The 22,899-nt window shown below is 47.0% G+C and overlaps 1 protein-coding gene across 3 annotated transcripts in view; it reads left to right on the top strand.

Moving 5' to 3' along the window:
* GNAI2 (G protein subunit alpha i2) overlaps positions 1-22,899 on the top strand; it is a 153,157-nt gene that overhangs the window by 51,171 nt on the left and 79,087 nt on the right. The window lies entirely within an intron of this gene.

The raw sequence follows: 22,899 nt of genomic DNA, 5'->3' as shown, positions 1-22,899 counted from the left end.
AGGCTGCTGGCCTGCTAAAATAAAGGAGCCTTTTAGTGAGATATTTGAAAACCTAATTTACTCCCCTGTTCTGCAGCAGTGGAGATAGATTTCTCTTCCTTGTCACTGTATAGTTGACATGTATATTTACAGAAAGCCCTTAAAGTCCCTGGCTTTTAGATTTGGTTGTCTTCTGGTGTTTGGAGAAGGTGATGGCTTACGCTTTCAGTGCCTTATTTTCTCCTAGGCTCTAGTAAGCTCTACAGAGAGGAAGAGCTGTGTGCTGCAGCAGCCCGTGGTTTACCCTAAAATGACCATGTGGAAAGGAATGTAGCGCCTTGTTGAGCAGTAGCAAGATGTACTCTGACTCCAGGTTTATTTTCTACTTCCCAGCTGGCTTGCAGAATTGCTGTCCTTCCGTAGCAGAAACCACTGCTGAGGCAGGCAGCAGCAGACTGGTCCCTGAATTTTACCTAATTGGGGGAAACCTCTCCCCACCGTATTCCCTCCCTTTTTGGGGGGGCGGCATTTGGGGGTAAGAGTTGAGGTCTTGTGTGTGGCAGGCCTTTTGAGGCCTGGCCTTTGCAGGCTGCACTGTGCCTGGTGTAGGCCTCAGTGACTTCATTCCTGAGGAATGTTGAGCTTCTCTGACTCTGGAAGTAGGAAGCAGTCTTGTTTCTCAGGCTAGCACTCCTACTGAAAGGAAGAGAAGCTGGTATCTCCTCAGTCCCTCTCCAAAAGGTGGTGTATGTGCCCACACAGTTCCACTTCAGCGTGGCATCTTTGACTTTATGATGCCGCCCATGCAACGTGTTCTGCATTTCATCCTGTTTCATCGTCTACACCACCCACACCCAACACCCCCACAACCACCAGCAAATGGGCTCCCTGCTCCGCCTTCTAACCTCTGTTCCTGCAGCTCTCCTGCATCACCACCTCCTGTGGTTTTTAGCAGTCTTTGCACTGATGTAGAGGAGGGACTGGGCAATTTGGGGAAGAAAAAAGAAAAAAGCAAGCCCAGTACTATGGAGCACAGGAGAGCCACAGGCCCAGAGAATTGGCTGAAGTCAGTCACAAGGCACTTTTGAGAGATAGGTACGGCAAAGCCGCAAAGATGGAGGTTTCAAAGACCTGCAGGGTGAATGTGAGATAGAATTGGGGAAGGGGCAGGAGGGTGGCAGAGGGCACATCATAGTCAACAGCTGAGGGACATAGATGGGGAAATGGGACAACCTCACATAGACATCATTATGTATCCACATGCATACTCTCAGGCAGGCAGGTCAGGGACTGTTTTTCTGAATGCGCTCTCTCTTCCCCCTCCCCTTCCTCCCCCCCCCCCCCCCCATTCCTGATGCTATTGTTAACATTTTAAAGGCCTGACCTTTTCAGAACCTGTTTTTCCTTCTTTAAGTATTCCTCACCCACAGTTGTGAGGGCCCTCATGTTATATAGAGGTAAGGAGCTCCATTTCAGAGAGGACAGGTGACTCATGGAAAAACCACAGGAAGGGGAGTCAGGAGACCCAAGTTCTCTTGTCGTCATCATCAGTGGTATTTATTGAGCACTTACTATGTGCAGAGCACTGAACTAAGCACTTGGGAGAGTACAGTGCAATAGAATTGGCAGACACATTCCTGGCCCTCAGCTAGTTTACGGTCCAGAGGGGAGACACTCCCTCTGGTCTTGGCTCTGCCACTTGCCTGTTGTGTGTGACCTTGGGTAAGTCACTTAATCACTCTGGGTCCTAGGTCACAGCTTCCTCATCCGCCAAATGAGGTTAAAAGTGCTTGTTCTCCCTCTGACCCCATGTTCAACAGAGGCTGTGTCTGGTGATCTGGTGCCTACTCTTGTGCTTAGTCCTGGGCACAGAGTAAGCCCTTCATAAACACCATCACTGTCATCATTATCATCATTTGTTTAAAACGTCATGGCAAAACAGGAATTAGAACCTGGTCTTCTGTCCTTCCTCTGGTGACCGAGCATGAGGAGTCGGGAAGCCTAAACTCGATCTTTGGCTCCTCTGGAACCCTTCTGAATGACCTTGGGCTGTGTCCACATCCCCATCAAGAGTATGGCTACCACCTCTCTACCTCTGAAGGGTGTAGGGAAGGTGAATGAGATCACTGTAGAGTCAGTGGAAGAAAGGACAGCTAAGCCAGGAAAAAAGTGCCGTCTTTTGATTTTTAGGTAGAAAATGCTGAACATGCAACATAATTCCACTCTTCTATCACCAAGGTTTACTTTATCATCCCCCCATTAGGAATAAAGGAGAAGACTTAAGTGATTAAATTAATTAATTGAAATGGAACATTTATTGGGAAAATTTATTAGCTTTTCCGTGTCTAGACAAGTAATGATTGTAGCCGCTGTGGGCCCTGGGTTATAGTGAGGTTAAAATGAAGGCGCTAGAAGAAGTTAGAGGGAAATAAAGAAGAGTAGCATGAATATGGAGTTGTTAGCCTACAGCCTGAAATAATAAGGAGTAATTCTGGGGTGAGATGAAGGGAGACAGAGACTCTGTTAGAAGTTAAAATGGATCTTACATCGTAGGAAGAGGCTCTAATAGATTTACAGTTTAGTAACATTCTCCCCAGGCTTTGGCCTATTAAATTAAGTCTGCATTCAGGGTAAGCTTCATGCTAAGACAGATGCCAAGATCAGTGCTCCTATTTGCTGCTGGTCATCATCCTACTAGCTAAGGAGTTCAAAGCATTTTGTAAGCTTGCTTGCTTCTCATCGCCCCTCTGGGACGCAGCGGGCATCATTTCCATCATTTTAAAGGCATCAGTGAGGCAGAGAGAGGAGACCTGGAGAAGGAGCGCTGGAGTGCTAAGCTCTAGACGGTTCTGTGTCTCCTGGCTGAAGACATTTTTGACACTTTAACCCGTAGAAATCCTTTGGGTTTGACTAAGCCCCGTTTGGAGTCCTCTTATTAATTTTCAGCATCCTACTGGCCACTTGCATTCCAGGGTCTGTTTAAAGCATCTTTTGTTCTGGAGTTCAGCAAGGGGAAAGCACAGGGATGTGTTGTTTGCTATAGTTAAGTGAGAGCTGGGTACGCAAGGGAAGCATCCAGTGGAACCAGGAGGGAAGGGGTTGAGGTAGAAATTGTTGTGGAAAGGGAAGCAAAGCTAGGCCCTCTCTGGACACCAGGACTTTGATTTCATTGTCTGCATCAGTATCAGAAATGTCCTCAACAGTATTTGTTAGGTTCTGAGCACTGTAGTAGATGTTTGGGGAAAGCCAACTAGAAGCCCCAATCCTTGCCCTAAAAGAGCCTACAATAGAATGGCTGAGAAATATATTTTGGGAATACAAGAGGAACAAGAGTGAAAACCTAAATACAACTGATAAGACCCATAGGAAGCTGAAAATGAAGAAATAAATGAATCATTGTGTGAGCGATCTTTGGGTGGCCTTATGCTGAAGCTATGCCTAGGCCTCGTAAAGACTCAGGCAAGTAAAATATGTGTTCCAAAAGGAAATGTATGAGATTTGCCTCCTAGGGGTATATATCTGTCCCCTGGAAAGGGAAATGAGCTTTGAGTAGGTGAACACCTTTGGTCCCAGCTGGGGAACCATATTTTACTGATTTCATTCAAATGTTGGGCTCATTGGTTCGTAATGATGCTTCATGCTGAGTGTGTAAAAGAGTAACATGGTCTAGCCTTGTGCTTCCCGGCAGTTTTTTTTTTGTGGGGGGGGGGCACACCCCAAAAGGGAAGAACAGCCTGTAGGCACACTCTCTCCACCTGTGCCCACTGTTATTTCCAGAAGCAGGTTGTGTGTACAGCAAAGTCCATAGGCACTGCCATCTTGGATTGCACTAAACAGGTACAGGCCCAAGCTCTCAGACTTGGGAATGTTCCCCTGTGGGCCTGGTCCAGTCAGATTTGCTAGAACCCCCAAATTCTCAAGGCTTATATCTTTATGAGGGAGTTTGTCTCCATTCTGTCCTTGGCTAGAAAACAGAGCACTAGATTAAAAGGCCAAAGATCCACGTCTTTCTCTTGGTACAGATTTTCCATGAAAGAGCCTTCATGATTCTCTCAGGGTCTCCACTGCTCAGTTGATCAATAGTATTTATTGGGTGCCTATTGCAGGCCGAGCAGTCGATCAGTAGTAGTTATTGCGACCTACTCTGTGCAGAGCAGTGTTCTAAAAGCTTGTGGAGGAGTACCCTAGAAATTAGTAGACACGATCTTTGCCCTCAAGGATTGTTGAGTGTACCCACCCAACCAATGTACAAGCGGGGTATGGCTGTTGGAATTTGGATTCTAAGATGGAAAGGTTTGCAGGGAAGAATTCAGGGAATGAGCCAGATTGGCACTGGCTGTGTGTGCCCCTCCCCAGCGAGGCTCCTAGGGAGGGAAGGCACCTGGGTGATCAGGTCCTTTTTCGAAACCCAAGTGTGCCTGTGGTGGCCAGGTTTTGTCTCTTGTTCCTTTATGATACTGTTTTCTCTCGAGGCTACTGAGAATTCTCAGCCTGGCTTCTCAATTCCCTTTCCACCCATCATGGCTCGGGAGCTGAGGCAGAACAACAGACTTGAAAGTGATCAGTTCTTGGCAAGGGTGGAAAGTCGAAACACACAAACCAGTGTAAAATCAGGCAAAGCAGACCAATGGGAATACAGGTTGAGGCGGGTCTGTGTGTACTAACTCCCCCAAGCGTCAGCCAGCCGAGCACCTCACACCTTGGTTTTCCAAATTAATGGCAGAGAGAACTAGTTGAGACTTGCATGCAGAGGGGAAGTGGAAGGTGACTGGGGGTGAGGACCATAGTCGTGTGTATTGGGAGGTAGGGAAAAGGAATCTGAATCAAACAAATAAGCCAAATGTGAACTATCTAACCTAACTCCATGATCTCTAGAAGCCTCAGAAAAAAACCCAAGCCTGCCAAGAACTAGCGGTAGCTGTAATGTCCATGCTTCTCTTGTTCAACATCCCAGGAGTCAGGGTTTGATGCCCCCCTTCTCTGCCCAACCTTGGGAACTTAGGTAGCCTGGTGCCAGTGTCTCCAAGAAGCGAGTTTGATCTGGGAAATCATTCCTGGGAGTAATGACTCCTAGATTCCATTTCTAACTCCACCACTGATTTACAGTTGTGTGTATGTTGTGGCAACAGGGAAAGTAGCTGGAGAAGAAACCAATCTCCCCACCCCTTTGTAGACTTCCATTTTCCCAGAAGTCAAAACACCACTCAGAGAGGGTGGTGTTGATTATTTGCTAAGATTCTTTCTTTAAGAAATGCACTAGTGGTGACTCACAGGCAAGGGTGGAAAGGGTGGAAAGTGGCCTCACCCCCATTTCAGAGAGGTGGGCGCATATTAGCTTAGAATACCTTTCAGTAGGAAGAGAAGTCTTGAGCCTACTGGGTAAACAGCATCCCACACAGATACCACCTTCCTCTCTTCCCCCTCCTCCAGGGGTATATTCATGGAGCCCTCAACCCCTCTTGTGAGAGACATGAGATTAGGGGTGGGGAGGGAGAGAGGCCAGGCACAAGAAAATGGGAAGTGCCGTCAGCACCCTTGGTTGGACAGTTGGAGGGGAAGAGATGGATTTTTGTCGTTGACGCAGTTGAATTAGACCCTGCCTTGTGCAGCACCCTATCAGTCGTATTTATGGGCTCTTAATGTGTGCAGAGCACTGAACCAAGCTCCTGTACTAAGCACCGTACCCTGTTATGTGGCCATCTTCTCTGGTTCTCCAGGCCTGTGCACTTTCCACTAGGCAATGCTGCTCAGTATTTCCAAAGGAGCATCATTTCTCCACAAAGGCTCTTGGTGATGAGTGGAAAACCAGATTCACTTAGTGTAGTTTAGAGTTGCCTGCCTTAAATGCCCATTTCTGTTTTGTACAGAGGCCCTGAACCTATTTCGACACTACTAAGATTTCCTTAATTTAATGCCACAAACTTGCACTGTTGTTAACTGCATTGGATGCTAAACGCTTCTTGGTTCTTCAGAGCTATTTTTTATACCTCAGAGCCTCCCGAGAATATGTACTTCAGCGCTATTAAAAAAAGATATAGCTACTTGGAATTGCATTGAAATGTTTAGTATCTTCTCCCTTCTGCCTCCAGCCATTTGGTTGACAGCTTTTGTGATGAGCCTCTGACTAGGTTTTCATCCTGAAGGATGTTTTTGTGTAGCTTTGCCTACTCAGAGGGAAGGCATGGGAAGTCAGCTATGACTCTTGCGGGCCATGGGGAGGTTAGAAGGATTTTGCGTCTTGAGCCAAGCTCTCCAAGGATGACGCTGCTAAATAGGTTTCTGATGTTCATCAGGTCCCCTTCAAGTGTTGCTTTCTGGTTAATCAAGTGTGGGGCTCAAAACAGCTCACTGTAGTCTCCAGTGGTGCGTGAATAGGGTTATTCTGTCAGAAGGCAAAGGCAGAGAGCAAGTCTACCACTAAATTTACATGGGAGGCCAACAGCCTTGCCTCTCAATGCTCCCCAGATTCCTGCAGCAACTTTAGGGGTTTGGGTTGGGCCTGGGTGAACCGCCAAGGATCCAGGAGGGACTCTGTTCCAGGTTAGATTGTTTTTTCCTGTTCTAGGACTCCCTAGGAGCTGGGGCTCTTTCATGATTTTCCTAAGCCCATCAGAATCCCACTCTGGAGGGTACCCAAAGTAAGAACTTCCCCAGTGCTGTTTCTTCTATAAACGATAGCCCACAGTTTTAACACTCACCACTCACAGTCTACTGGTGAGCCCAGTTTGGTTGAGGGTAGGCAGGCAGTTTTTAGAAACTCCTTCCCCATTTGTGGGTGAGTAGTGTACTCCTAAACAGCATTGCTCAGATGCCTGGACACTGCTGTGTCATACAGTCAATCAGTGGTATTTATTGTGCTTTTACTGTGGGCAGAGCACAGTACTAAGCTCTGGGGAGAGTACAATACAATGGAGTTGGAAGACACAATCTCTGTCCTCAAGGAGCTTCCAGGTGACCAATATCCTGGGCTGCCTATTCATGTAGGGCTTTTGCATAGGGAAGAGAATATTTCCCCCTGCTCCCCTCCCCCCGGCACACACTGCCCATCTGTAGGGCATATACTTGAGTTGTGGTGATGGTGATGAGTGGCACTGCTTCATCCACACACAGCCCCATCTCCCCCAACCCCGCCACAGCCAGTGGGACTCATGGGAGATTGTTGGGTGGAGTGGACATACAATCTGGGCTGTAGGCCACAATGGCTCTGTGCACTCTCCTCGACAGCAGACACTGCTTGGCCCTCATTTGTTTTGTACACCATTGTTGACTGAGATGCTAACATCCATGGTACAGATCATTGGGTGTTTGGGGATCAGAAAGTGGACCACTGGGAAGTGATGGTTGTAGGTGGTGTAAAAAGTGGAGGTGGGTAAGCATTAAAGGTCCATGTGCCAGGTTTCCACTGAGAAAATAACCATTAGCTCATGGAACATTAAGCCGGTACAGGACGACGAGAGGAGTCATTTCCTAGGAAGAACAGTGCTTGTTAGTTATAAAATGGCCAGATAACCCATCTCAAGGCTAAGCCAAATGAGATTTCCTGATGGATAGCTCACAGGAGGCCGATGCCAGAGACACCTTCCGGAGAGGTCCTTCCCCCCTATAAGAGGGGTGGTGGTCCGGTATTAGATTTGCAATTACTAGTCTTGTGCCTTCCAGACCTGCTCAGAGGTTTGTGATCCCACATCTCTGCTGATACGAAAACATTTTGCCATTGTAGGGGCCTTTGTGCTGAGAATGGTGGCGAACTGCAACAAACAAGAAGCTCCTACAAAGACTTGGATAAATTCCTTGTCAGATTATGACATTCGGGGAGCCGATTGCCACGGGAGGTTTCAGCTCTTGGGTTGGTAGCAATGCCCAAATATGGCTGGGGGGGGAGGGGGTTGTTGGATGGAGGGGAAGAGAACAAAATGTGATCGGCAAACTAAACCTCAATATGCTACAATTACTGAGTGAATTTGCTAAGCACTCTCTCATATTCACCAACACCATGTTCTGCCTATCCAACAAAAGAAAGATACCTTGGATGCTCCCATGAGCTGACCAGTGACATCTCATTGACTGTTTGTCGTACAGCAGATGGACCTGAAGGATCTGGGGATCTCTGATTGAGTGCCGATTGCAGTTACAGAATTGTTATCTGGGCAGGGCTGCACAGGGATGCGGCAATAGACGAGAACATAGAAAATTGAATCGAGGCGGTCAACATATCGTTTGAAAATCTGTCATAGAGTGGTGGCCAGGTGGCACCATTTTATAGGCTAAACTGAAGGTCTATGAGGTTGTGTGGCTTGGACCCACCCCTGATGTCTCTTTGAGTCCGGCTCTTTGAGCGGTTCCATCAATATCACTTAGGGTCCGTACTCAACGTGTGGCTGGTCCACAAACAACAGAAAGCCCTGGACAAAGTCAGTGTATTAGCATCTCCCTACAGCCTCACTGGGAGGGTGGCATCTGATGTGAGAAGAAGGGGTGACAGTAAGCTACTCAAACAGATGCTTTATGGTGAGCTTAAATGGAGTGATCAAAAGCAAGAGAGGATGCCGGGAAGACTTTAAAGAAGCAGTAGAGTGCAGGCTCAGACAGTGCAGCATCACAGTTGAAAGCTTCATGTACTCTAAGTCCATTAAGCCTCCCTTTTAGTTTTTCCCTTTTCCAGGCTAAACAACCTCAATTCATTTTCCTTATGGGACCTATTTTCCAATCCTTTAATCACTTTTTTCAGGCTTTTCAGAACTCAAGTTTCTCTACCTAGTTTTTAAAATAACTAGACCAAATCCAGTCACAAAATTCGCTGGTAAAATGTCTGACCAGTGCAGACCGTAGCTGAAAGATTATGGTATGACTTGTGTCTGTGGTATTCCTGGTAAAACATCCAAGTGATATGTTGGCTTTTAAAATAATAGCACTTTTCCCCAAACTCATATTTAGCTTATAGTTGAATGTGACCTCCAGGACTCTTTTTTCTCTTGTACCCAGCCAGTCTTGTCCCATCCTGTATTGTATTCCCAACTTCCCTCCACCCCTCCACCTACCCCAGCAAGAGTAATACCTTATATCTGTCCCCCTTGAATTTCATCCTATGTCTATGGCACCATTTTCTCATTTGCCGTGGTCTCCTTGAAGCCCTAAAAGATTCATTCATGCATTCAGTCAGTTGTATTTATTGAGCGCTTACTGTGTGCAAAATACTGAATTGAAGAACTAAAAGATCTGAGTTCTGATGGTCATCGTGTCTTTGGCTGTGAGTACTCTTAATCAAATCCCCTTTCACCCTTCTCTCTGCAATATTTCTTCCACTGGTTAACCAGGAAAACTGTTGATTGGGCAGTCAGTCAATATATTTATTTATTTATTGAGTGTTTACTGTATGCAGAGCACTGTACTAAGCACTTGGGAGAGTACAATATAACAGAGTTGGTAGACACGTTCCCTGCCCCTAAAGAGCTTCCAGTGTAGAGTCCCTTAGTGGGGCAAGGCAGATGAAGCAACACATGGCGATTTGTAACCCAAACAGTAGTGAGAGGTTGTCAGGAACTAATGCCCCAGTCTTGCCCTACCCCTCAAACTCCCTCCCCTCTACTCACCAAAAACACCATTTAAAAGTTTCTGCTACAAGAGAAAGTATAACTGAAGTAGGCCCTTCAGATCTAGACAATCCAGTCAAGATGATTCCGAGAAAAATCTGAAATGATGATTGGTGTGTGGGTGGGGAGCGCTAAAGGGATTGGTTTGAAGTTTGGCTGATGCCACAGCCTTTCCACTGTGCATGGCCCTAGCCTCTCGCCAGCCTGTATTTTTCTTGGTAACACCCTCTCTGAAGAACAATGCATTTTCTCCTTCTGTTTCTGTAGTCACGTCTTTGTTTCATCAGAAATCAGCAAGCTGCCGGGGCTCCTTGAAACCTTGTCTCTTGTGAGCTCCAGAGCTGAGGTTGTGATGGGAGAGGCTGGCGGCAACAATGACAGCTTTTTGGTTAATTTGTTCTGTCATGTAGGCAGGTAGAGGATGATGAGCAGATGCATTAGTGAAGAGCAGACGTCTATCTCCAGCCCAGGCTGCGGTAATTACCACTCAAGAAAACGATTAGAAACAGATGCTCTTGTTTTTACAGCTATCGGAAATCATAACCTCAGGCAATTGAGGCTTTTCGGTGCTGGGAAAACGTGCTGGTTGAAAATTGAAAATACCTGATGTCTGTCCAGTGCTTCAGAGTCCATTTTTCCTGTGAGGTGGCAGGGGGGCATGGTTGGAGGGGAAGTTTCATGCATAATTTTTCTTCTCATTAGCAAGTATCCCCTTGTGTTATGGGAGACCCTGCAGTCTCCACCACCTTTTCCTGATTTCTCTCTTCCACTTGGAGTGTTTAAACCTTCTCACACTGGATGCTGTGCCTCTCTTCTTTATGACAATCCCAACTTGGGTATGAAAGATCTTGGAGAGTTGGTTGCTTCCTCTCCCTCACCTCCTCCACACCCACCTGCCTGATCCAGAAAGAAAGCAAATCTAAATGGGTCCACAGATCACTAGCATTTTTTATAGGAAGTTTTTTGGAAATAAAAAGGACTCAGCCAACACGGGGCTGAAAGCAGATTCTGAAATCTCTAACGTCTATGGGTGCAGAGTCTAATCCAGGGGGAGCTGGCACAGATCCTTATGTAAAGCTTGCACAGCTGGAAAGATTCAGAAAGAAGATCTGTCAGCTAGCTCAAATGAAATGGAAAGGCTCCTCTGAGGACCACAGATGGGTCCTGTCCGTGAAGAATATGGCCATGGTGACTCCCCAAACTCCGAGGTTTCCAAGTTCAGCACTAGGAGCAAGCGCATTGGAAGATCAGGAAGCTCCCAATACACATGCTCCGAGATAAGCATTTCAACATTCCTGAGCCTCTCAGGTTTTCACCATCTCTCCTCCACTCCACTCCTTCCTCCCTCCCTCTGTTCCTCTTTTCCCCTTTCCATTCTCACATTTGGTGCATAACATTATGAAGGGAGGAGTTCTGGGAAATCTTACTATATGTGTAAGCTCCTCGAGGGTGGGATGTATGTCTACCACCTCTATCGTATCCTCCCACATGCTTAGTCCAGTGCTCTGCGCTCAATAAATACCAATGATTGATTGGCTGTTCCTCCCCTCCTTTCTGGAGTCCTTCTGTAGATTATATTGGACGTTAGACACGGTGACATGACAGAAAAACATTCTTCATTTCTAATGTACCTCAGCAACAAGTGAAAAGAGAAGTGGGACCAGTTTCACTGCAAACACATTATGAGTTTAGCCAAAGTTATACCCAAAGAAGGTGTGTGGCCCATAAAAGTAATCTGAGGTTGGTAATTGCCAGGGAGATAACCAATGCTATGTTGTTTCTGGATTTGCCTGAAGCAGAATTTATTTTTCACCCATTTCTTTCTGCCACATCTCTGCTTGATGGGTTTGCGGAGCAGCTGAGTGACAGACACATCTCTTGGAAATCTTGTAACTGAGTGACAGAAGTGTTTGCTGTTCCTCCTGAACTCTCCCTCTGATATAGGTTTACTGTCGTAAGAGCCATACAATGTCTGTCCAAGCTAGTGGAGCCGGGAAATTTTTCAGAGAGATGAGCTGGGCCATCCCTAACCAAGAATATGTAAGTCAAGGCTGGGCAGCTCACATAATTCTTCCAAGAATCCTGTGGGCACTGATGGAGACCCAATACTGTACCTAGCTGGATGGATTATTGGTCTGACCCAGAAATGACAGTGCTTTGGTTCCTTTAGTAGTGGCAGCACAAGAATGACAATCTGGAGTTCCATTCCAGGCTCTTCTGCTGTCTTCCCCCTTGCCTTCACCTCATTTTCTTTCTTGGCAACTGGGAAGAATAAGACTCGCCGGCCTCTTCAGGGACAGAAGGCAGATGACAAAGCATTGAGTGGCATCTTGGTGAAGAAGAAAACGCGTAGGGCAGTTTTAACTGGGAGTCCCGTGAGGGACAGGGACCACACCCGGCCTGATTATCTTGTATCTGTCCCAGCATTTAGCAGAGAGCCTGACCTAGAGGAAGCTCTGGACAGATACCACAGTTATTAGCTCCATGCCTCTCTGTTCTTATCCCCTAGCTGGGAGGGGGTCTCAGGCTTAGGTTATCAAAACTGCTGCCGATTGGATGTTGATTTGGGGATATGTGAATGCCAACCATGACAACCATTGGATAGAGCTCTCTTGGCTATGCTGCTGCCACCTCTGGAGCTGGGAGAATGTTGGAACCTGAAATGCTGCTACCTCGTCTCTCTTTCAAGTGAAAGAGCTGTCTTGACCATTTCGACATTTCTCCCACTAACCTGAAACCACGCAATGCATGCAGGAGCGTGGGGTGATGCAGCATGGTCTTGCCTTACAGAGAGGGATCCCACCCACACCTGCTACATGGAAAACGGGGAGGGGAAAGAAAAATGAAGCCAGCTGAACTGGGGTGGAGTAGGGTTTCTCTTTACAGCTGGGGTTGAAATGTTGACATGGACAAGTCAAACTGGAACCGAGGCCAAGTTGGGGCTTCAAGTCAGAGCGAAAGAGGAAGTCAGCCTGACTGTAAGCTCACAGTGGGCAGGGAACATGCCTACCAACTCGGTTGTATTGTCCTCTCCCAAATGCTTAGTACAGTGCTCTGCACACAGTAAGCACTCAATTAATACAGTTGATTGATTGGCATTTCAAAGTGGCTTCCATGGAGGAGTGTATGGAGGGGAGTGTGTGGAGGGGGCAATGGAGCCACACCAATAGAGTCACTTTTCTGCCATCTTGGGGAAGGGTCTGTGGAAGCCAGCAATTGAGGCTGTTGACCAGTTTTCATGTATCCTAAGTGACCTGTTAGGTTTGCCTATTGATCTCCTGTGGAACAGTATGTCTTCTGTACTTTTCCAGGGTCCTTTGAAGTCACCTAAATGATGGAGCTTCTTGTGAAAGAATGTGTTGGGAAATTATTTTCCCTGTGAGCAGACTTTGTTTGGCCTTTTGCTTAACATCATCTTATTTGTCCGGGAGATAACATCTTTAAAACAGCCTAAGATTCTTTTCCCTCCTGGGTGATGGTACTCTCAGATACTGTTTTCCACAGTCCTCAAAGACCCACTGTAGTCATTATTTAGCTAGGCTATACATATTTAGTTCTTTTAAGGTTTCTTCAACTCCTCAATCATTTTTATTGTTCTGCTCTGCACGTCCCCGATTTGGCGACATATTTCTGGTATTTTAGTGCCCAGAACTGAATGCAGCGCTCCAGGCAGTTTTTGTCAGTGATTTATAAGGAGATTGTTGCTTTCCTGTTTTGATGACATGTTGTTCTGTGTGTGCGGCATTGGGATCATACCGACTTTGGGCAGTTTTCATTTTGCCGTTGACTATCTCCCCCAGATCGGGTCTGGTATGCTTTCTGCCGGAGATCTCTCCGCTGATGAAATCTCTGCTTCTTGAATAATTTTCCCCAGCTGCATCATACTTTTTCCAGGTTGATACTAATTTTATTCTCTGCCCACATTTCTAGTGCCTCGCTGTCCCTTTGTACTGCGGCATGCCTGCACACAGACGCACACTCACACGTGACGCTAGTGGGTTTAGCTCAGCTGCAGTTCCTTCGTCCATACCATTATGCTAACAAAGGTGGCCAAATTAGGCAGTTAATGATCCATCAGCACCTCCTGGGCCTACATAGGCTTGAGAGAAGAGCACTGGACTAGGAGTCGGGAACTGTCAGTTCTGGCCTCAAACCCACCACAGATTGAGACTTGGCGAGTCCCCTGGCCCTCAGTTTTCTCATTTGTGAAGTGGGGGACTCACTCTTGTCTCTCCGGGACTTTGTGAAAATGGATGAATTTACTAATCTCCTCAGATGGATATGTTTGCAGTGTTACTGGTGTAAAAAAAAAAATGGTGGTATTTGTTAAGCGCTTACTATGTGCAAATCACTGTTCTAAGCGCTGGGGGATACAAGGTGATCAGGTAGTCCCACGTGGGGCTCACAGTTTTCATCCCCATTTTACAGATGAGGTAACTGAGGCACAGAGAAGTTAAGTGACTTGCCAAAGTCACACAATTGGCAAGCGGCGGAACCGGGATGAGAACCCATGACCTCTGACTCCTAAGCCCGGTTTCTTTCCACTAAGGCATTGAATGTTTCCGTTGTTGCTTTTGAGATTTGTTTTGTTTTGTTTTTTTTCCTCCCTTCCATTCCCCCAAATGACATTTTCAGTCTGTCCTGGAGAGGAAGATTTCATCCCAGCTTAAGCATATGGAGGGAGGCAGCTCAGGTTACCCAAAGAATAATTCCAATTTCAGCATCCCTATCAATGCCTCTTTATAACCACTGCATCGTTGATTTTGAGTTTCGCTACTTCTTTCCTTTCCTGACACGGGGGTAGAGAGCAGGAGAGAAAAACAGGAAGCCAGGGAATGGGTAGATTGGATCAACCACTCCTGTCAAACTATATACCATGAAGGTCTTTTCCATTTACGAATGGCAGAGGGTTGACGTAGGAGGCCAGACCCAAGGCTCCTGATGTTATATTGAACTGACAGTTTTCCTCACGTTGTAACTAAATTAATGTGTTCTTGTTGGAGATTAATGAGGATTAGCTTTGGTATTAGTCATTCTCGCATCTAAAAGCACTGAGGAAATTGGAAGTAACCACAAGATTAAGAAACTGATCAGCCGATAAACTTCAAACACCACAATGCATTTTTGAAGAAATTGAACAGTGGTTAGACTGGGAAATTTTGTATTTTGTTGCCTAGTGGCCTCTCTCTTTTCCTCTCGCCATTCCCTCCCCCCAGTATGGGGGTGGTCGAAGAGGGCAAGTTTCATTAGTAATGCGCGGAGCCCAATAGTGGCCAACAGGTCCCTTGTAAGAACAATGCTACTGGTGTCCCTCACCTCTAAGACGCTTCCTTTGAAGACCTGTATTGACCACCCAAAGGAGTAGGGGTGCCCCCAAGTTACCTACAAGTTCTCATCCCTCTCATGTCCTGAGGCAGCTTGATAATGCCATGGGCTTTCCAGTTCTTAGCCAAACCATTGGCCCTCAACCACTCTTGGTTTTAGTTACCATTGCGCTAAGTTTTGAAACTTTATGAATTCACCCAGAGGTGGTGTTCAGGCTCCTTTTTGCTTGAATTTTGCTTTCTTCTTCATGTAGGATATAATAATAATAATAATGGTATTTGTTAAGCACTTACTATGTGCCAGGCACTGTACTAAGTGTTGGGGTGAATACAAATCGGGTTGGACACAGTCCCTGTCCCATGTGGAGCTCCCAGTCTCAATCCCCATTTTTCAGATGAGGTAACTGAGGCACAGTGAAGTGGCTTGGCCAAGGTCACACAGCAGACAAGTGGCAGAGCCGGGATTATAACCCATGACCTTCTGACTCCCGGGCTCTATCCACAACACCGTATCTGAGGAATGTTTTCAATCTTGTCTATCCTGCTGTCGATCCATTGCCTACGCCTTCCCTCGAGGCCTGGAACTCCCTCCTTCTGCATATCTGACAGTTCACCACTCCCCCCCCCCCCCTTCAAAGCCTTACTAAAATCACATCTCCTCCAAAAGGCCTTCCCTGACTAAGCCTTCATTTCCCATATCCGCCTTCCCTTCTGCATCGATTACGCAGTTGATTATTTATCCCTTAAGCACTTTGGTACTCATCCCAGCCCCACAACATTTACGTACTTTATTCTCTGCCATTTCCCCTATCTGTAATTTAATGTCTGTCTCCCACTGTAGACAATAAGTTCCTGCCAGGTATCGTGTGTTCCAACTCTGTTGGATTGTACTTTCCCAAGCCCTTACTACAGTGCTCTGCACACAGTAGGCGTGTCATAAATACCATTGGGTCTTCAGGAGGTAGCCAATCCTTAGAAAGTGAACAAAGTGGTATTCTGCAAAAACAGGATCTTGTCATTCCACTACAGAACTGGGGCTCTTATTAGACTGTCATCCTTTTTTCTTGGAAAAAATTGGGGCCCCAAATTTCCCTGTTCCTTTTTGCCTCATTCTCAGAGAGAGAATTCCAAGCCACAAATACCACTACTTCTGACCAGTGGACTTGTAGGCCACATTAGAAGACCTCAGATGAATCCTCAGACTCTTAGTCTAGCTAAAAGTATTTTCCTACCAGCAAACAAAGGTGGTGTGGAGGTTCAAGTGGACCTATTCACTTGTGTGAAGCAGCGTGTTTGGCTTAGTGGCAAGAGCCCAGGCTTGGGAGTCAGAGGTCATGGGTTCTAATTCCGGCTCCGCCACTTGTCAGCTGTGTGACTTTGGGCAAGTCACTTCACTTCTCGGTACCTCAGTTACCTCATCTGAAAAATGGGGATGGAGACTGTGAGCCCCACGTGGGACAACCTGATTACCTTGTATCTCTCTCAGCGCTTAGAACAGTGCTTGGCCCACAGTAAGTGCTTAACAAATACCATCATTATTATTATTATTGTTTGACCTGCAGTGCTGGTGCTGGCTTCCAAGTCCAGAACAACAGTGTACCCCATGGGGCTTGAAAGATGGGACTGCTTGACAAGCAGGGGGATTTTGTGGCAACTGGATCACCCTTGGATTGGCTCAAGTGAAGCCATTTTGGGCCAGCCACGTGGGTCAAGAGGTCCCAGTGAAGTCATTCCACATGTTGAGTCAGTCCAGGGTTGGTGCTTCAGCTTCAATTTTGGGGCCACCAACTATATGAAAAGCAGGCTCACTTGCTAGAAACACCACCTCCCCACTTCAATTGCAGTCCCATTGGTCCCAAGATGTAATTTGCCCCACCCAGGAATGAAATGAAAAATGTAGGAAAGAAATCTCTTCACTGTCTCTAGATGGATTTACAGTTAGCAGGCTTCCTGGCAGATTTGGGGTAGGGTGACAAGGTATGGATGTAGTCTCCAGGCTTTGCACTAAAGCTCCGCTGGCCAGCATCTCACACCTGGTCTTGGCCAGTTGGGCTCTTGCTTCCATTGTACCAGTAAACTGGCAGGTTGCAGGTAGTTTTGCCTGGGGAAAACTTAATGGCAGGTACGTGGGATGGCTAAAAGTGGGTGCGACAGAGAACCATAGCAGCAGCTCAGCCCCTTCTGCCAAGAATGAAGACTCGAGGCCAGCTGATATTGCTGTAAGGAACTGGTCTGGCTCTAGTAGACAGTAGCACTATTGTAGCCTTTGCAAGTTCCTGCCATGGCTGCCCTTGTGCCTGTCCTGGAGGAAACCCAGGGTTTGTGGGGTGGGGAGGGGTGTTGAAATATGAGCTAGTCTTGGCCTTCCAGGCCTAGGCTTACTTTTTCATGGCAGTGTTTATGGCGTCGGGTTGTTCTGTAAGCTCTCCCTAGGCTGTAAGCTCTTTGAAGGCAGGAATCTTGTCTACCAACTTTATTGTTCTCAGTCCAGCGCTCTGAACATAGCAAACATTCATTGAATACCATTAATGGATTACAAATTTGGCCCCAACACAAGGCTGGGGGAAGCCCCTGCAGGTAGGCATCCTCTAGTGGCAGTTTCACCCCAGAACCTAAAGGCTTCCTCCGCAGAGAATGGTGTGAACCCTTTGCTGGGGCATCGAACCAGCACCCTGTGTTCTTTCAAAGAGAAAAAATGCAAGAGACCCCAGCAGGATGCCCCCTGACTGGGCATTAAGTTTGGCTACTTTGCTTTTGACTATGCCACTGCCGCCCAAGGCTAACAAGGTTCAGGAGGGTTGAGGTGTGGGCATCAGGTATAAAACTAAATCTGGACCAGGCTACTGCTGGGCTAAACTTGGCAAAATGGCAATTTTGGGAATGACACACACCCAGCCATTTCCTGTATGTAGTACTGGAGGTCCCGAAGAGCCAAAGTTGTACCTACCAACTTGCGGAGGTGTGCCTGGCTCTCCTCTCTTTCTCTCTTTCTCTCTCTTTTCTCTCTCCCTCTTTCTTTTCCCTCTTCCCTTTCTGAGTCCGGGGCCTTGGGGGATTTTCCATCTCATCAGTGACTGAAAATGAAACTGGGCTCCCTTGATTTCCACAGCAGCTCAGCATCTTTCTGAAGCCCAGCCCATCCACAAGAATGTGAGAGTGTGGTTTGGTGATGTGGGGAGGCCTGGACTTGTAGCTGTGATGATAGAGACAAAGCAAGGGGAGCTCAAAAAGCCACTGAAAGAGCATTTCCAGCTAAAGGAATTCTCCCTCCCCACTTGGAGAAGCTCTGTGAGTCTTGATGTTGAGTATCCTAAAAGTAGCTTCTCAGCAGACGAGCCTGGAGTTATGGAAGAGAACTGTTGTGAGTGCAAGGGATATGAGAGGTGGTTTTTTTGTGTTTGTTTTTTTTTCTTCATCAAGTTTTCAGTTCTTAGCCTTATAAATCTTCTTGCAGCAGATTGACAACCTTTGATGTCTGGTGTTTATTTTAGGGGCTGGTGGCTACCTGCACTTCAGGTTCCAGGATGCCACCATCTGCTGTGAAGTGGCAGTCTGGTGCCTTCATACAGGATCTCTGTGGACTTTTCCCTGGAGCAAAGGGTTGTCTTGAATTATCAGGGTAGCTTTGGTCAAGGTGGAGTTCGAGCCTGAAACCTGACTCTTAGCCAGAAATGGGACCATTCGGGTGGCGGGAAAAGGCAGCGAGTGAGACGGTAAAGTGCCAGGAGTTGTCGGCACACCTCACAAACGTCCCTCTAACAAAATGGCTACAATTTGCAAATGCCCACCTATCACCTGCAGGGCAACTCTGCACACTCTTGGGAACTCCTGCTTTAAACAAATCCTGAATTGGTCAGGTTATTTAAAGATTCTCTGTTTGCAAAAAGAATGCCAAAGTCGAAGTTTGTGCAGTCTGACATCTCCCCAACATAGCAATTCGTGCTGCATCGTCATCAGTGAATGTGCTGGGAATAGGCAAAAGCAGCCCAGGTTGTGACTGGTGTGAACTGGCTGGAGCCCGCATGGACTGACAGCAGCAAGGAAATCGGATCTCTGCTTATCGCTCTCTGGTTGTACGTTAATGAGGGCCTGTAAATGAAGGCGTCTCTACCCTTAAAGGTGGTGGGTAGACAAGAATTGCATGTTCCCGCCTGTGGCCAAATAACATCAAGTTAAGTGAGTGGGGGGTCCTTGCAGAGGGACTTTGGAATGTGCTTTGTGCCCTATATCTGAGCAAAAAATCCCAAGCGTTCTCTGTTCCCACTTGGAAGTGTCTTCATGCCCACTGAGCACGGGAAGGAAAGAAATGTCTGGAAGAAGCAGCCTGAGGCCAGGCAGCCTCTGAGTGTTTCTTGGACTCTCCCCGCCCTAACCAAGCACATGCAAAGGAAGGAAGGAAGGCTGGCTGGATAATAGCCTCACTAAGAAGTAGCCTTGAAGCCACTCCACGCAGGGGACGTACAGCTTTTGCTTCTGTTTCCCTTCAGGATTCCCCCGACACGCACATATGATCTTTCTTTCTTTCTCTCTCCCTTTCTCTCCTTCTCCCTCTCTCCCTCTTCATGCATCTCTGGGCTATCTTGGCCTGCGCCCATTTTGTAGCCCATTTTTTCTCGATTAACATTTTTCAGCAAAATGAATACTTGTATTTTGACAACAGGTTAATTTTAGCATAATCCTAATTTCTCTCCCTCCCCCCGGCCCCCAGCCCCATTCCCTATAATACCTCCTCTCTAGGACATGTGATCTGGCAGCCCTATCATTAGACATTTGGAGTCCATTTTTTCTACAAAAGGCAAGGCCAATTTTAAACATGGGTTGCTGCCACTGTCTGACCTAAATCATATAGCCAAGGGCTGTGATTTAGCTTGGATGGGGACTCCAGGCTGCCAATTCGCTCTGTCTGTGTTGCCCAGCCCAGTCCACGTGCCCTGTGGAAATTGTTTGGGTTTTACAAATAGTCTCTTGGGGCTGGGGTGTGCTCTGCCGAAGGGTCGAAAGCAGTTACACAACTCGGAGCCCTGTTTTCAACCATTTTGGGAAACTGTACCCCTATGGTCTCAGGTTTTCCCCTAAAGTATCACCCCGCCCCTGCTCTGTTCTCACCCATGTCTCCCTTGACCACTTGCCTTTTCCTTCCCCTCTCTCCCTATCACTTTCTCCCACCTCAATCCTCCTGCAGAGGCCCAGATCCCCTTTTTAGACACCTCTTCACTCACCCACCTCAAGGAAAACCTCACTGGAGGCAAAGGAGCAGGGTAGGTGAAAAATGAAACAAGAAAACATTCCAACCGCTACAGCTGCTGCCAGCCACTCCCTAGGCTCTGTGCCCATAAGCCCCTAGATCTGCTTCTTGCTGTGCTCCCTGCAGAGGCTTATGGGCAAATACCTTGAAACCCTATGAGTTGGCCATCTTGCTTGGTTCCCTGGAGTTCTCACCTCATCCCATAAGGGCCCTCTCCCTTAAGATACTTTGAAGCATCTCCAGCACCACTTTTACCCCTAATTGAAAACCTCTGGCCAATTGTGTTAATCGTGGAAAACCTTTTGTGTTCCCAGGTTTATCTGGCTTTGAGATAGCCCCATGGTTCTCACAGTAGTTCAACTTTACCCAGATAATGTTTTTAGAGACAGTCTGTAGTTGGGGAAGCAAAGGAGCCTTAGCTTGTCCTCTCAAAACTGGGGTGGTTGGCAGTGAGCACTCTGAGGGAGAAGATGAGTGGAATTTTTTTTTTCTCCCCCAGCCCCTTTTGGGGATAGGCATTATTGAAGAGGAAAGGGAAGGGGTAATCCCTGTCCTTTACTGATCTGCCTCCATGTTGTGGGTCTGCCATTTCTGTGGTGGATGCCTTTTCCCCAGCTGCCCTGCCAGGATAGCCGCGGCTCGCACTTTGCACCTGCCTTTTGAGCAGATGGCTAGTTAGGGCACATGGCTAGATAAGCTCACTGTGGGCAGAGGACATGTCTACCAAGTCGCACTCTCCCAAGTGCTTAGTATAGTACTCTGCATATAGGAAACACTCAAATACCACTGTTTGATACTAACTGGCTTCTATAATGGGAGGTCATCCTACCACATAAGAAGAAGGTAATTGGGTCATTAGGAGCCCAGATTCTGCCTGAGCTTTGCATTGCTGCCTCTGCAGGAGGTAGATGTGAGCACTGTTACCTAGGGAGTGTAAGTGATGGGGAATTCTGAACCAAGCAGGGAGAGAGAGAGAGAGAGACAGCTTGCCAAGCCAAGGAAGCCTCATTTTTATTTAAGCTCTTGCAGGCTCCTCACAAGCTCCTCCTGTAACTCTCTACCCTCTCCATCATTTCCCATTGCTCCAAGTCCCACATTTTGGCCGACCTGCTCCCTTCTAGCTTCTTGACCTCCTTCAGAACAACATGTTTTCAAATGGCTGGAATGCCAGTCGCCCCTCCAGTGCCCTTTTGCTGCTTCTCTCTTTGCATGGACTGCTCTGAGTGACTCTTTTTGCATCAGTCTGCCATTGTGGTTCCTTGGATTGTGCCCCAAGGGAGGTCCAGCTCTCCCCAAACACACACACACACACACACACACACACACACACACACTCCCACCCCCCTGCCACACACACACACATTCAAAAGAATTGAAGTGAGGAGATGGTTTGGGACTTTTCTGGATTTCTTGTGGAATTGAGCTTTTTTGAGCCTTATCATTTTTGAGCACACCCACCTCCTTTAGTTGGGTGGGACAAGCCTGTGGAATTGGGTTCACTGGATAATTCCCCTCCGACACACTTCATCTGACTCTTTTGGTCTCTGACCCATATGAAACAGGGAAAAAGCTTCTCCCAAGGAAATTGGCTCTCTGAAATCTGTGGCGAAACCTCAGTGAATTACATCGAGAATACTTTTGCACATATGTGGCATTGAAGACGATCTCCCCACCTCTGTGGCGAGAGCTTGATATTCAGGGAAGTAGATTGGAAGGGTGCTGTCTTGACAATCCCATTCTGTTTTCATCTTGCACCTTTCTGCACTGCTTCTCTTTGAGGCCACATTGGAGAAAATGCCAGCCTATATGGGGATACTGCACCCTGATGATTTAGTCAGTTACAGGGACAGTGTTAGGGGCAAGAATAGGCGAAATGGGCTGAGAGCCATTTTCTCTACACTACAGTGTCTCGTGCATATTTCCCGCACGCGCACACATAAACACACACACACACACACTTCTTTCTTCCCTTAACTGTCAAGTAGAATTGCCACTTGGGTCATTATTATTCCTGCCAATAAAGCCCCAGTAATGATGGAATGGAGATTTGTGCCCAAACAACAGCTTCAGAATAGAGCCTGGGGTAAGAAGTCAGATTTCATAGTCAGCTCCTCATAAGTCTGTAATTTACACAGACTCTCTCTTGAAAATCAGATCTGCTTTGAATAAAGAGTAAGCTGTACCCAGGTAGTTTGCAGTTTTGCTTTCTACCCTCCAGGATGCCATTTTAGAAGCCTTATGTCACAACAGGGAGTTGGGACTGTACCCATCTCTTTCCAGCAGGCAGGAACAACCCATGGAGGTTATAAAATTACAATTCCTCGTACATAATGTAATGTGTATAACTTTCGTCACTAGCTGCTTCTGGAAGGGACAGAGGGTATTATATGTCATGGTACATTGAAAATTTACCATTGCATACTGCATGGGGATGGATTTAGATATTGCAGGGGTGGGTTTATGGTGGGTTTATGAGTAAGGGAGAGAATGGAGGTTTTTGCTTTTTTCAGTGGCCTGAGGATGTATAAGCTGCTGCTGGCAGATTTGGGGGAGGGTTCTAGAATCTCAGGCTGATTGAAAGCCAATTTCAAGTGAATAGAACTGAGGGTTGGAACTTCAGGTATTGTTATCATCATTAGTGACATTTATTGAGTGCTTATTGTGTGCAGAGCACTGTACTGAGTTCTTGGGAGACTACAGTAAAACAGAGTTGGCAGACACGTTCCCTGTTCGCAACGAGAAGCAGCGTGGCGCAGTGGAA

This window comes from Ornithorhynchus anatinus, chromosome X1 (genome assembly GCF_004115215.2).
Source record: "Ornithorhynchus anatinus isolate Pmale09 chromosome X1, mOrnAna1.pri.v4, whole genome shotgun sequence".
NCBI lineage: Eukaryota > Metazoa > Chordata > Mammalia > Monotremata > Ornithorhynchidae > Ornithorhynchus > Ornithorhynchus anatinus.
This window is presented reverse-complemented; position numbering and strand designations above follow the sequence as displayed.